Source organism: Canis aureus, chromosome 12 (assembly GCF_053574225.1).
Source record: "Canis aureus isolate CA01 chromosome 12, VMU_Caureus_v.1.0, whole genome shotgun sequence".
Taxonomy (NCBI): domain Eukaryota; kingdom Metazoa; phylum Chordata; class Mammalia; order Carnivora; family Canidae; genus Canis; species Canis aureus.
The window spans coordinates 6,355,079-6,369,799 of NC_135622.1; the positions used below are offsets into that span (position 1 = coordinate 6,355,079).

At 41.1% G+C, this 14,721-nt stretch overlaps 1 protein-coding gene and 1 long non-coding RNA gene across 15 annotated transcripts in view; one reads left to right on the plus strand and one right to left on the minus strand.

The window, feature by feature from the left end:
* The window catches only part of LOC144280472 (uncharacterized), a 99,344-nt gene that overhangs the window by 58,498 nt on the left and 26,125 nt on the right, over nucleotides 1-14,721 (plus strand). For both annotated transcript variants that reach the window (XR_013348873.1, XR_013348874.1), the window contains exon 7: nucleotides 12,250-12,414. This is a non-coding gene — a long non-coding RNA (uncharacterized LOC144280472). The remainder of the gene's footprint in view (nucleotides 1-12,249; nucleotides 12,415-14,721) is intronic.
* GJA8 (gap junction protein alpha 8) overlaps nucleotides 1-14,721 on the minus strand; it is a 70,054-nt gene that overhangs the window by 51,987 nt on the left and 3,346 nt on the right. For 2 of the 13 annotated variants that reach the window (XM_077842553.1, XM_077842552.1), the window contains exon 1: nucleotides 1,838-2,004. The exons of 8 other annotated variants lie outside the window; for them this stretch is intronic. The gene's annotated coding sequence lies outside the window, so the exon portion shown is untranslated. Of the gene's footprint in view, nucleotides 160-1,837; nucleotides 2,005-14,721 lie in introns of those variants that run through there. 3 more of the 13 variants (XM_077842545.1, XM_077842549.1, XM_077842543.1) reach the window with 3 other exon arrangements.

Consider the following 14,721-nt stretch of genomic DNA (forward strand, 5'->3'; position numbering starts at 1 on the left):
CTTATGGGGGCATCTGGGTGATGTAGTTGGTTAAGCATCCAACTCTTGCTCAGCTCCAGTTGTGATCTCAGAGTCATGATCTCAGTGTTGTATGGGTTCTGTGCTCAGTACAGAGTCCTCTTAAGTTTCTCTTGCTCTTTCCCTCCACCCTTCCACCACCTTTAAAATAATATACAAATAAATCTTTTTAAGAAAACACAACCTTATGAAGATAGGCATTATTATCTCTATTTTATGGATGGAAAGGGTGAGATCAGAGAGGTAATATTAACTTGCCTAAGTTCATACAGCAAGTAAGTGGCAAAGCCAGAGTTTGAACTTCCACATCTTTGATGGCAAAGACTATGTTCTTTATGTTACACAAAGAACTTAAAAATGAATATGTGTGTGTTTATTTATACAGGTAGGCATCTTCTGCTCCTTCAATTAGCATGGAAGTGCTTTAAGGCAAGGACTTTCATATATACTTACTACCCTTCTTGTTCCAGCTTGTAGGATTGCTCTAGAACAGGGTCAAGCAGCGTATAGACCTGAGCTTTCCCAGCACTCCTTGACCTTGAATTGATTACAGGCACATCTGAGGTATTGGTTCCCCTCATCCTGCAGGCATCTGGAGTCCCTGGGCTAGTTGCCCTGGCTAAGATCATCTCCATGTGTTACTCCAGGGAGCCAATAAGAAAATATTCTTATTTTCTATTCCGTGAAAAAGATTAGGAGCATTGACTTACACAGGAAGTGCTGCTGGAATTCAAAAGTGAGAGAGGGTGACTCTGATTGAGATGCTCTGGTCAAGGACCCAAGGGGAAGAATTTGCTAATCAGAGAGGAAGGGAAGGGAGTGTGTGGATGGGGAAGAGAAGAATGGATTGGAGTGGGATTGGGCTTGACACATGTTTGGAGACAGTGAGCAGAGCCCCCAGGCTGCTGCTGGACTTTTGGAGATGGACTGGAGAGGAAGATGAATGCTTTTCTGGTGAGGGCCTGGCCTCGGGGCTAAGGAGTAGGAATGCAGTTCAGAGCTCTGCAGTACAAAGCTCCCTGTTCAGATGTCACATAAGCTTTAAGGTGTGTTTAGGGAGGCTGGGGGTAGGGAAGTTAAAGTGTGTGTGTTTAAGAATAACATGCTGTTCCCGGATTTGTGGCTGAGGGTCCTGCTTGATGCTGGGAAGGGCCAGCCCCTCAACCTGGAGCCACTGGTGAAGTCTGGCTTTCCTTTTCACACAGCATTTGTTCCCAGCCCCTGGCTGTCTCCCCCGGGAGGACATCCATGGGGACGGTTCCTGTTTCCCTGCCTTTGCTGGCTATTGCCTTCCTGAATGTGATATGATTGTTTCACTGGGCACAGTGCAAAGATGCCAGTGGAGAACGGAACTATCTCATGCCTCAGCAATTTTTTAAGGCAAAAAAGAAAAGGCTATTGAACTTGGGACCCCTGGACCTGAAGTCCTCTCTTCCTGGTGTGGAAGCGGGGGACATTGTACAGGATCTATCAGTCAGTCATAAGGGCCAGATAGCCAACATGGGAACGATTTGACTCTCATCCATCAGCTAAGCAGTGACAATAGCACTAAATTCCGTCTTGCTCTCAAACTGCTATATTTATGCTGTTCCCCTGGGGAATCTTGGGGCATGGAAATGGAGGGCTTTATCCTTGGCCTGCTCCCCCTTCTCTCCTTCTACATCCTTGGCCTCTTTTAATATTTTTTCATTCATTCACTCATTATTCACTTGTTCAACAAATATTTTTTGAGTATCTATTATGTGCTAGAGACTGTGCTATATAATGAAAATATAGCAGTGCTTAAGAGAAATCCCCATCCTTGATGTTACACACTTACCGTCTGCTGGAAAAGATTGTCCACTGAATACAGGCATTCAGACAGAAAGAAAATACAGAACAAAAGAAATGCTCTTTGAAGCTTGGGCTGTGTCTAATTTATCCTTGACCATCTTGAAACACACCACGATGCATGGCACATAATAGGCGCACAGTGATTATTTGCTGACTTAATAATGACACAATGAGTGAGAAGTTACATAACATAATATAAAAAGAACATAGGCTCTGGAGTTCCATAGGCCTGAATTTGATTTTCAGCTTGACCACTTCTTGGCTGGTATGATCTTAGGTAAGTTGTATAACCCCTCTAGGTCTCAGTTTCCTCATTTGAAAAATAATGTTAATAATACCTATTTCATGGAAATTTGGTAAGGATTAATGGTAAGTATTAAAGAATGTGTAAAGTGTAAGTATGTAAAGTACCTAGCACATAGTGAACAACAAAGAGCTTATATAATTTTTGGTGTCATCAATAATGAATAATAATGATTAAATGATTAATAGAGAAAAAAGATATTATAGTATGAAGAAAGGTATAGCTACAGAGGGCAGAGGTCCTCATAGAGATGAGAAGTCACTGAGCTGTGTCTGAAAGGCCACCCACAGGTGGATAAATGTACAGGGGGGCATGAGAGTGCAGAGAGTGCAAGCAACAGAGAGGCACTGGGCAAAATCATGGTGCATGTCTGGGACTCAGCAGAGGAGAGAGCCTGAAAGAAGTGGAGAGATGGACTAGCCCAGAGGGCTCCTTCAGGATTTAATTATGGCTCAGTGGAGTCCTCTTAAGTTGGGGTAGTCATGTGCTAAGTGGTGTTCTGGTATCATCAATCTGGGGCAGTATATAGGGTCTCTAGGCAGGGAGGCAGGGAGGCAGGGGGAACAGCTAGGAGTATACAATCATCCAAGTGGCATGGGGCCTAGATTCAGGGGGAAGCAGGAGAACAAAAGGGAAAGTGTAGATGTGCCACACTTTGAGATGGAAGAATCAGCAGGACCAGCTTTAAAGAAGCTTGACCAGGATCACAGAGTCAGGAGGTAAAAAAGATCAACTCCTCTCTACCACCACCACCAAAAAAACTGCTCCTCTAGTGAGCTCTGCTTCACTGTCTTAATAATTTTTAAGTGCATTGTTGAGTATACTCCTATGTTATGCAACTGATCTCCAGAACTTTCTCATCTTGCAAAACTGAAACTCTATACCCATTAAGCAACTCCTCATTTTCCCCTCACCCAGTCCTAGAAATCACCATTCTAACTTTCTGTTTGTGTAAGATAACCTTCCATCCCCACCTTTTTTACAACTTGAACATGAGCATTCATGTTGAAGGGGCCTCTGGAATGAGACCTGAAGACTTTACCTTACTCCCTGGGCTAGTCTTTGGTATATTCATGCAGGAAATTGTGTATCCCTTTATCAGGGTCCAGATGCATTTGGACTAGCCCCTTGGTTCTCCCAGCAAGATGCCAGGCTCCCTGACAACACATGAAGGAGTATGACCATGATCCCTGAGCTCCAGCTTCACCTTCACTGTGTTAAGGTTGTTGTTGGGTCACTTGAGCTGTGACTCATAACCCTACTTCCCATTAGGAGTAGGTTTTGAGCTTTATATAGGTGATTCCCCGAACTTCTGGCTTCAACCTCAGCCTTGACTATCAAACTTGTGTAGATGCTTCACTGGCACTTCAAACTCAACAGGTCCCATGCTGAATTCAGTATCTTCCTTTCAAAACTTTCTTTTCTTTCATCTCTGTAAATAACGTTTCCATATTTCTACCTTTCTAGTCCTTTTTCTTTAGGATCTTCATTTAATTTCCTACTCTCCTGCACCCCCACATTCCATCTACAGTTAAGACCATACAAGTCTGATTAATGCCTTGCCTGTCTTCCCTCTCTTCTCCATTGCCCCAGGTTTTCTTTCTTTCTTTAAAAATTTTATTTATTCATGAGAAAGAGAGAGAGAGAGAGAGGCAGAAGGAGAAGCAGGCTCCATGCAGGGAGCCCGATGTGGGACTCAATCCCGGGACTCCAGGATCATACCCTGAGCCTAAGGCAGATGCTTAACTGCTGAGCCACCCAGGCATCCCAGCCCCTGGTTTTCGAGTCTTCTTTGCTCCTCATCATAGGATTCTGGGTCCATCAACAGTTTTGTATAATTTCTTAATTTACACAAAAGTTCTTTCTAAACTTGAGAGTCTTTCCATGTTCCTCTTGTGCACTCCTGCCACATCGTGTGTTTGACAAACCTGTCTCTAGTCATATCATTATTCCTTTAATACCTCACATTTGATATATATTACAGTAGATATAGGCAAAACATATCAGTCATAGGGCAGTTGTGTCAGTCTGCTACTGAATGTCCTCCAAAATTTGTCTCTAATCCTTTCTAAGTACTTTAATTATTGCTGCAGCATAACAAATTATCCCCAAACTTAGTGGCTCAACATAGCATACATTCATTATCTAACAGTTTCTGTGGGTCTAGAGGATGAGTATGGCTTGATTGGGTCTTCTACCTCAGAGTCTGTCATAAGATTGCAATCAAGGCATCACCTGGGACCATAGTCATCTCAAGGTTTAACTAGGGAAAGATCTGCCTCTAAGTTCACCCAATGATTATGGTAGGATTCAGTTTCTTGTGGGCTGTTGAACTGAGGGCCTTGGTGCCTCATAACATGGCAGCTGGCTTTACTGAAATGAATGAGAAAGAGAGACAGAGACAGAGAAAAAGAGAGACAGAAGGAACAAGATGGGAGTCAGTCCAGTCTTTTATAGCCTTATTGCATGGGGGTCAGAGATGGGGATTCCACAAGGAAGGTATGAATATCAGGAAGCAACCACTAGGAGCCATTTCAGAAGCTACCTACTATACCAAATTTCTTGACTTGCTACTCCACTGTGTATGCCCTAGCTCTGCCCAAGTTGTGTGCTGGCTGTGACTTGAATACCTCCCATTATTTTCCACCTCTCTGCCTTTCCTTAGGGTATCCCTTCCACCCAAATGCCCTCTCTATCCCCATAGCTACCTATTCATCTTTCTAAGTGCATTTCAAGTGCCGCTCTCCCTGTGAAGCTTTTCCTAACAAGATCTAGAGTAGATCTTCCACTTTGGAGTCCTAGGGAATCCTCCCTCCCTTCCCCCACCAGGGCATGTCTCTTTATTGGCTGTTATCACATTCTGCTCTGTGGGAGATTAGTTTGTAGAAGTATACTCCACAACTCTCAGTAGACTGAGTTCCTTGAGGGTAATTTTAATCAAATCAACTTTTAAATATCTTTTGGCCCTATAACAGTTTCTGAAACACAGTAAGCAGTGAAACATTTGCTGAATTGCAAACAATTGTGAGGTCCAAGAGTCCAGGTCTGTGCGGATGGAATGCTGTTATGGGCAGCGGTAGGGGAAAGAAACCCCATGCTTCCCAAATAACCCTGCATGGCTGACTTATAGAAAAACAGCTGCCTTTCTGACTTTAGGGATTAGTCAGGCACTGGGAGAGTCTGCAAGGACTATGGGCAGTTGGGGACCAGAAGCCACTGATATCTGATCTCTCTACAGGAACTTGGGAAGACTAGTCAGGGTGTCTTATTCTTATTATTCCATTTAAAGAAACTCTTTTTCTGACCTCTGTCAAGCCAATGAGCTAGCAGTTGAAGGGTGAAGGGAACTAGTATTTATATAACCTATGAATTTTGCTAGCATTTAGTACTCAGAGAATCTTCTATAAGGTGGCTATTATATGCCCATTTTGAAGCTGAAAATAAAAACAAAGCAAAATATGGGGGGGGGGTCAAAGTAAGTGGATGGAACTTAGTAAACAGTTAAAACAGTAAGTCAAATGTCAGCGTGACTGCAAAGAATGGATTCTATTATCATCACTCAATTCTGCTTATATTTATTGAGTACCTAAAATGTGCAAATCTCTGTGATCGAGTATTGAAGATTTGTAAGATGTGTGTGTGTGTGTGTTTGTTTTTGTTAATCTAGAGTTGAATGTGGGGTGGGTGAGTTGGTTGGTGCAGAATAACTGAATTTAACTTAAGATGGTGAACAGTCCTGTACATATGGACACCTATACCTACATTTGTCTGTATACGGACTATAATGAAAAACAGATTAATTGCAGCTGAGAAGACTGGGACAAGTTTCTTAGAAGAGATGGAGATTGCAGAGAAGGTAGGATTCTGAGTTTAAGGGGGCAATGTTATGTCTCATCCTAGCCTCAGCTATGCTTCATTGTTGAATCCTGGGCACAGTACACACCATTGACACTTCTAGGTATGACAAGGATTAGGATGTAGCTATACTTGGTGCTGTCCGTGAACTCAGATTTCATTAAGCCTAAATAAGGAAATACTGAATTTGCAATCAAAAGGATAAATCAAAGTAAATTTTTATCTAACATATCAGATTCACAAAAGCTAACTTCCTAAGTGATTAAATGAGAGGCAAGCACTTTGTGAATAGTAGAACACTTTATATGTGAAATACCGAAAGAAGAGTCAAGCAATATTCCAGTCTTTTTGTTTGTGCTGCTCTGCAGTTATTTTTGTGACTCTAAATACAGGATTTTACATTTATCTTAATTATATTTCATCTTGTTATCCTGGAGAGATGGGATCCTGACTCTGTCAATCTTTGTATTTTCTATTCTTAGTTTCACTTGTGCTTTACATTGATAAATGTCTTCCTGTATTTTCATCCAATTTGTTGTTAAAAATGTTGAACGGAACAGGACTGAGACCAGTGGACAGAGTCAAGCAGTGGTGGATCTGTTTTGTCTGGGTACAGTCATCCCCACAGTACCTGGTAGGATTTGACAAGGGCACCTCTGGTAAGGATTTGTACCACCTGGCTCTTTCCACCCAGAGTGGCCAGGGCAAACAAAAACAACCACGCTCAAATGTTGTATAAAGACTCTGCAAAACTTGTATCTCTTGAGTTTTCTAAGTGGTTTTGCATTGATTATCTCATTTGGGTTTCCCAAGAATCTCATGAAAGAGGGTGTGCAGGTGTTGCTGTGCTGATTTTCAGAGAATGCCTAATGAAATCAAGGCTGTCAGAGTTCAGTAATTTCTTGAGGTTCATGTAGCAATAAGTAGGAGAACTCAGTTCCAGATCCTCTTCTGACTCCCAGACCCATGATTTCTTTTTTTACTTGCCTGATAATAGTCATTTTCACTGAAGTTAAAACAGTCTGGTTCCCGGTCTTATTGAGATGTAATTGACATATAACATTGCAAATATTTCAGGTGTACAAGAGAATGATTTGATATATGTATATAATGCAGAATGATCACCACATCACTCACCACACCTAGTTACATTTTTGTCTTGTGATGTAGACTCTTAAGATCTACTCTCTTAGCAACTACTAAATATACAGTATAGTATTGTTAGCTGTACATCCATCCACAGTACTTATTTGGAAGTTTGTACCTTTTGACCATCTTCATCCATTTCCCCCACTTCCCACCCCTTATCAATATGTTCTGTTTCTGTGAGTTGAGTTTTTCTTAGATTTCACATTTAAGTGAGATCCTAGAGTATTTGTCTTTCTTTGTCTGACTTATTTCACTTAGTGTTCACTTATTTCACTTAGGGTTCATCCACGCTGTCCCCAATAGCAGGATTTCATTTTTATTTATAACTGAAAAATAGTCCATTGTGTGCATGTATATATGTGTGTGTGTGTGTGTGTGTATGCACACACATACATAACACCGTATTTTCTTCATCCATTCATTCATTGATGAACACATAGGTTGTTTCCATGTCTTGATTATTGCAAATAATGCTATAATGAACTTAGGGGTACATATGTCTCTCCGAGACAGTGATTTTGTTTCCTTCAGATAGACACCCAGAAGTGGAATTGCTGGATCATATGGTAGTTCTATTTTTAACTTTTTGAGGAACAGTTTTTTTTCTAGTTGTCCCTTCCTGCACTTGTGAGGGCTGGCTAGTTGCATATCTTCCCACTAGACTCTATGCTCCAAGAGCTATTATTCATGGCTTCATCCTTGTTCCAGCATAGTGTCTGTACTCAATGAATATGTGTTGAATAAACAAATGATTAAATACAATCTTATTGGGATCCCTGGGTGGCGCAGCGGTTTGGCGCCTGCCTTTGGCCTAGGGCACGATCCTGGAGACCCGGGATCGAATCCTACATCGGGCTCCTAGTGTATGGAGCCTGCTTCTCCCTTTGCCTGTGTCTCTGCCTCTCTCTCTCTCTCTCTATCATAAATAAATAAAAATTAAAAAAAAACAATCTTATTACCTATAATGTAATTGTTAATAATAATTCTTATATTTAGTAGAACTAGGGCTTAAAATTTCTCCTTTTTAAGCACTGAATAAATACAGCAATATGACTATAAATGTTCTCTCTCTCTTTTTAAATTTTTGTTTATTTGGGAGAGAGAGGACAAACAAGCAAGGGGAATAGCAGGCTCCTTGCTGAGTAGGGAGCCTAATGCAGGACTCTATCCCAGGACCCTGATATCATGAACTGAGCCAAAAGCAGACATTTAGCCCACTGAGCCACCCAGGTGCCCATATGATGTTATTTTAATAAAGAACTCAAGACTCTAAGTACACTCTGTTTATCCTCACACACACCTTGACAATAGGTATGGGCTAGTGGTATCATCATATTACCCACAAGGATAGAGAGATTTTTTTTTTTTTTAATCTCACCCAAGTCTACACGGACAATATCAGGAGCAGCTGTTAATAGATTTTATGTTTCTTTATATTCAGTCCATTGCTGAGGCTGCTAAATCCTACTAAAGCTGTCAGGCACCAGAGCCTTATGCTGCTTTTCAAGGGTCTGCAATGCTCCCAAGTTAATTCATGGAAATGGCTGCAGGATTGTGCAAAAACAGCTGGTTACCTCCCAGCAGAATTAGCTGTAACCGGTTTAGTCACTTGCTGAGAGAAAGCAGGAAATCTCATGTAAAAGTCAGCAACATTCCCCATAATATAATAGGAAGTAAATCTATTTCTGAAGAGACCCAGACGCCTTGTTGGTTTAGAAAGATTCAGGGACAGACAGAGATCTGTAGTCTGAAGAATGGGAGAGATTTTAGTCAGACCTGGGTCTTTGATTTGGTGATTATATTACAGATGGGGCATATCTTCTGAGAATTGTGAGAATGATTTGTCAGTGAAGTTAATACAGAAATGTGGACAGAAAAATCTTGAGCCACAGTCAGCTGCTGCTATGCTGACAATAGCAGCTCCTTTCCACAGCGTGAGATCAGCAAGAAACTATTGTCTTCCATTCCCACTGTTTGGGGAGGGCCCACAAGGCAGAGATGGAGGACACCCTGCCAGGTAGACCACAGCCTATTTTTTGAGAGTATATCTTTCATTAAGCAGTTTTGGAAAGAATTACAAGGTTCCAAAAACTCTCAAAGTACTATAGAAGTGACTATTTTTCCTTAATCATTTGAGAATAGATAGCCAGTCCGATTCTTTATTAACTTGGTATTTCCTACAAATAAAGACATTCTTTTATATACCAACAATACAGTCAACAAAATCAGAAAATTAACTTTGAAGCATTACTGCCGTCAGATCTCACTCAAAGTTTAAGTGTTGCAATTGTACTTTTTCCAGCTAAAAGATACAGTGCAAAACCGCAGTTTACATGCACCAAGTCTCTTTGGTTCACTTCAGTGTGGGACAGTTCTTTAATCTTTCTTTGACTGTCATGTCCCTTGCCACATTTAAAGATTGTAGGCCAGTTATTTTCTAGAATGTCTCTTCATTTAGGCATTTATCCTCTTTTCTTGTCTTAGATTCAGGTTATGAATTCTTTGGAAGGAAAACACAGAAATGATGCTCTGTTAGTCTCAGTGCATCATACCAGGTGGTGCAAATTTCAACTTTTCCCCTTACCAATTGGCATTAACTTTGGTTTATTAAGATGATGTCCCTCAGGCTTCTCCAGTCTCAAGTTACTTCTTTTCTCTTTGTAATTAATAAACGGTTATGTGTGGAAAAATACGAAACTATGTAACTATCCTATTAGACCCCAACAAACTGCTAATTTACTCACGTATTATTTTATATCTATAAGGATTCATTGTTTGTTTCCCTCTTAAAGAATTACAGATTTTTACAATTGTTATTTATTCTGATACTCAAATTGTTTCCAATTTGCTCAGTGGAAGTCTCTTCAAGGTGGCTGAAGAGACAAATCTTCAAGATCTGTGTATCTCCATCATTCTTTGAGTACTTCCTTGCCTCTGGCAAAAAAATAATTTATAGGATCATCTTATACTTTCCCTGCCCCAGCCTTCAACTTGGACATCTCTCTAAGAAGCCGTACTTCTTTTAAGTGGAGAATAATATTTAGAAACCAGGAATTGGAGTAGGTGTGCTTATGGCTAATAAGCAAGACTCCCAAGACTTCTCACCAGAAAGAACTAGGAAAGATATGTATGTATACATATACATGCTTATATATCTACATTTATTTCTATATCTAATATGTATATTGCAAACTGCTAGCTCCAAATTCAACATCACAGAATTCATTCTGATTTTCTGCTTTTCTGTAATTGTAATTCCATTTTCTGATGTTGAGAAATCTGACTCTCACTATTGATAGCATATTTAATTACTTGACTAATGCCCCTCAATAATTCCCCAGTGTGAAACCAATCTCCCATTTTTAAGGCCATCCCCTCACCTGCAAAGATGCTCTCCTCTCTCTATTCTAGTTCCAGTTCCCTCTGTCAGGCTTAGGTGAGGACGCCAAGCTCCTGGCAGGAAGGAGACTAATAAAACTACTTTGCTACAACATGGGCTATCTTTTGTGGAAGAGGAAGGGTGGCTCAGAGGGCAGAACACAGTGTCCAGAGGGTGGAGAGCCATACAGAATTTATCCCCATGCCTTAAAACCTAATCAAGGAAATTTAACATTTATTTGCCTGGCTTAATGTCAGGACTGTGAAGGACCAGGGACTCTTTTTTTTTTTTTTTTTTTTTTTACCTCTTATCTTCCCAATTTTTGAGCCAGACTATTGATAGCTATCATCCTTAAGGTGGTCACACCATTGCGTTTGGGGCAGATACCTTCTCTCTTTAGTTTCACAGGTCTTTCAATGGAGAGGAATTGCATCCCAAGTGCTGTATTGCATAGATTACGCCTAGGATCTTCATCAGCACTGATTTAGATGATGAGATTTTGGACTTTGAGTTAATGAGGTGATAAGAATTAGATTTAGATGATAAGATTTTGATTATGATGCACTGGGATAAGGATCATGGGGTGGTGTATTAGTCCATGAGGGGTGCCATAACAGAGTAACACAGAGTGGGTGGCTGAAACAACAGAGATTATTTTCTCACAGTTTAGGAGGCTAGACATCTAACATCATGGTTCAGCAGTGTTGGTTTATTCTGAGGGCCTCTCTTGTTGGCTGATGAATGGCTGTGTTCCCTTTGTGTCTTCACATGGTCTTCTCTCTCCACCTGCCTGTGCCCAAATTTCCTCTTCTTTCAGAACACCGGTCATATTGGATTAGGGCCCATCCTAATGACCTCATTTTAATCTAGTCACTTCATTAAAGACCTGTCTACAAGTACAGTCACATTCTTAGGTACAGGGGGGTTAAGAGTTCAACCTATAGTAGATAGGGGTGATTGTATATTGCATGTGGAAAAAACATGAATCATTGGGGACCAGGGGGCCAAGAATTCTGTGGGAGACAGAATTCTTCCTGTATAATTTCCTCTCCTTGAGTGTAAGTGGGACCTGCGATATGATGAGGTGATCTCTTTTGTGATTACCTTACATTTTATAACATCCCATCTTCGCAGACTGGAGAGGGATGGAGGGAGTGAGAAAGAGAGAGGTTCTCCTGTTGGTTTTGAAGAAGTGGTCAGTTTGTGAGGAGGCCAATGACAGTTATTTGGGGGGATCTCTAGGAGCTTAGAGCAGCCCTCACTGACAGCCAGCAAGAAAGCAGTAATCTTAGTCCTATAACTACAAGGAACTGAACTCTAGCAATGAGAAGATGAGCTTGGAAGAGAACTCAGAGCTCTAGAACAAAATGGAGCCCGGTAGACACTTTGATTGTAGCCTTGTGACATCCTGAGCAGAGACTCCAGATGAGCTGTGTCTGAACTCCTGACCCACAAAAACTGGGTGATAATAAATGTTTGTTGTTGTAAGTTATGTTTGTGGTCATTTGTTATACAGCGATAGGAAACTAAAATACCATCCAAAGTTTCTAGCCCTTGTCTACTCTAGGCTGCCATTCTCTGAACTTGCAACATGCCCCAAGATCTAACCAACTTTGGACTTCCTACCAACCAAAAAACAAGCATACAAACAATAGTTTTTGCAATAAGTATTGGGTCCATTAAACTCACTCTTGTTTCTTTGTCATTTCAGGGTTGGGTTTCATGCAAGGAGCCGGCAGCTGCTGCCAGTTTGTTACCCTATCTTCATGATCCCCAGATTTACATTTGAAGAAGATAACTTTTGATTCTATGTGGTGAACGAATTGGCAAAAATAGCTACAGAAAGGCCAGTTAGGAGGCTGTTGTAGAAGTCCGGGTGAGAGATGATAGTGACTTGACTAGGTGATGGCAAGGAATCTGGAGAGAAGTGGATGGATTTGAGGAAAGGCAATAGAAGTCACTCTCAACCTCAACTCCTGGAGATAACCAGTGTTATATGAACTATGTTAATATTGTGGTGTATTTTCTATCTTCATTTCCTAGATTTGTATATGTGTAATGCTTTATTTTTATAGTGTTGGGATGACATTATGTTTATAATTTTGTATATTGATCATTGTCCTTATCTTGTCATGACCACTTATCTGAAGAACTAAATGGTATTTAAAATGTTATTTTTAATAAGTGATTGCCTTTTTCATGATCTGTGAAACCACAGTAAGACATATTGATGGAAAATTCCCTGAAGAATTTAGGAGAAAACAAATGGAATGAATGACACCAAGAGCTAGGGGGAGTAAACACCTGTAGACACCACTGATGGAGAGAAGGAGCGGATACCATCTACATTAAGCCTACAGCTGGAAGGTGTGGCCTGGGGAGCAGGACCTGGTTCAATGGTCAGCAGCTGACAACAGTACACTGCAACCCCCTGCACTGGCCAGAGCTCACTGCTCCCAGCTACCCAGAACGGTTATAACTTTTAGCATCTCATACCAGTCAACAACTTTGTCATATTGTAACTACTTACTAAGTGCTTAAAGTGATCTGGAGTGGATAAGGGTACATTTTTAAATGGCCTTTTAGAAGGGAAGCAAGAACCAGCTGGGTATTAGGAAAGCAGCTGGCTGTGATTTTTTTTTTAATGAGTCCATTGAATGACAGATCAGCCATCCCTTGAGAGCCTGTGTGCTCTGCTCAGGCCTCATAAACTTGCCTGCAATCCTTTTTTCAGAACTTGCTGTCTGCTTCCTAGAAGTTGGCTCACAGATTATGTGTGCGCGTGCGCACGCACACACACACACACACACACACACACACACACACTTCCCACCCTCCCTCTGCCCCTCTCCCATGAGTGCAGGGCCAGTAGAAAAGATGTCAAGGTAGTGGGGACCTATCTTTGGTCCTCCTGTAACTATTCTCTCCTCCCACCTTGCATTCTCCAAACCATATCTCCACTCTTCACCTCCCCCTATGGGGGACAAAGCAGGGTTTCTTTCCCACACACACTTGGAAAGTTGTCAAATAATTTAAGCCAGGGTGTTTGCTGATAACAAAGGTGCTGTGGCTGATAAGGAAAGTGTTGGCTGATAGCTTAACATCCCAGAAATATTTGCATTTTCATGGGGGCCTACTGAAGAGAGAGATGGAATCTTTGGAGAACTGAAATTTGGGGCAGTTCCCTGGCAGAGTCTTAGACCTTGCTAGTCTTTGTGGAAGTGTCCTCACCCATCTGCAGCATCCCTTTTGGATAAATGCCCACCTGCTGCTAGATGGGTGGTCAGATACCCACGGCCCAACCGGCTGGACATGGGCCCTGCCCTCTCTTGGGCCCTGGTCTCTCTTACAGCTGTAGGGAGAATGGTGAGGTAGGAGGTGGGGAAATGCTTGTTTTACCCAAAATTGAGACACAGGGTTAGAAGATTGTTTCCTTTTTTAGGTGCATAGATACATGAGAAACAAATTTCTATAAAGACTATGATTTCGGGACACCTGGGTGGCTCAATGGTTGAGCATTTGCCTTTGGCTCAGGGCCTGATCCCGGGATCTGAGATAGAGTCCCACATTGGGCTCCCTGGGAGGAGCCTGCTTCTCCCCTTGCCTATGTTTCTGCTTCTCTCTCTGTGTCTCTCATGAAATAAATAAAATCTTTAAAAAAAAAAAAAAAGACTGTGATTTGAAATGAGCTACCAAAACAAGTTGGACTATCAATGTCCACTTACTGGTGCACTGTTTTTTTTTTTTTTTAATATTTTATTTATTTGAAAGAGAGAGAGAGAGAGACAGATAGTAACAGAGAGCATGGGTGCTGAGCTGGAAGCCTGATGTGGGGCTGGATTCCAGGATCCTGGGATCATGACCTGAGCTGATGCTCAGACACTTAACCTTAACTGAGCTACCCAGACACCCTAGTGCACTGATCAATATAAACCTTCAAACTGGCAATCAATAATATACAGTTTAGTACCATAAAATAAAAATTGATCTTGTACTTTTCTGTGTTTTATCGGCATTGGTTCTAGATAGCTTTTCATAGGAAGAACTTACTTTTATTCTGAAATTCTTTCCTATCTTTTAAAACAGCCTTCTTTCCTGTGTTTGGTATTTTTCCTGTTTGCTATTATTATTTCCAATCCTTTTTCTTGTGTTTTGTATTATTATTATTATTATTATTATTATT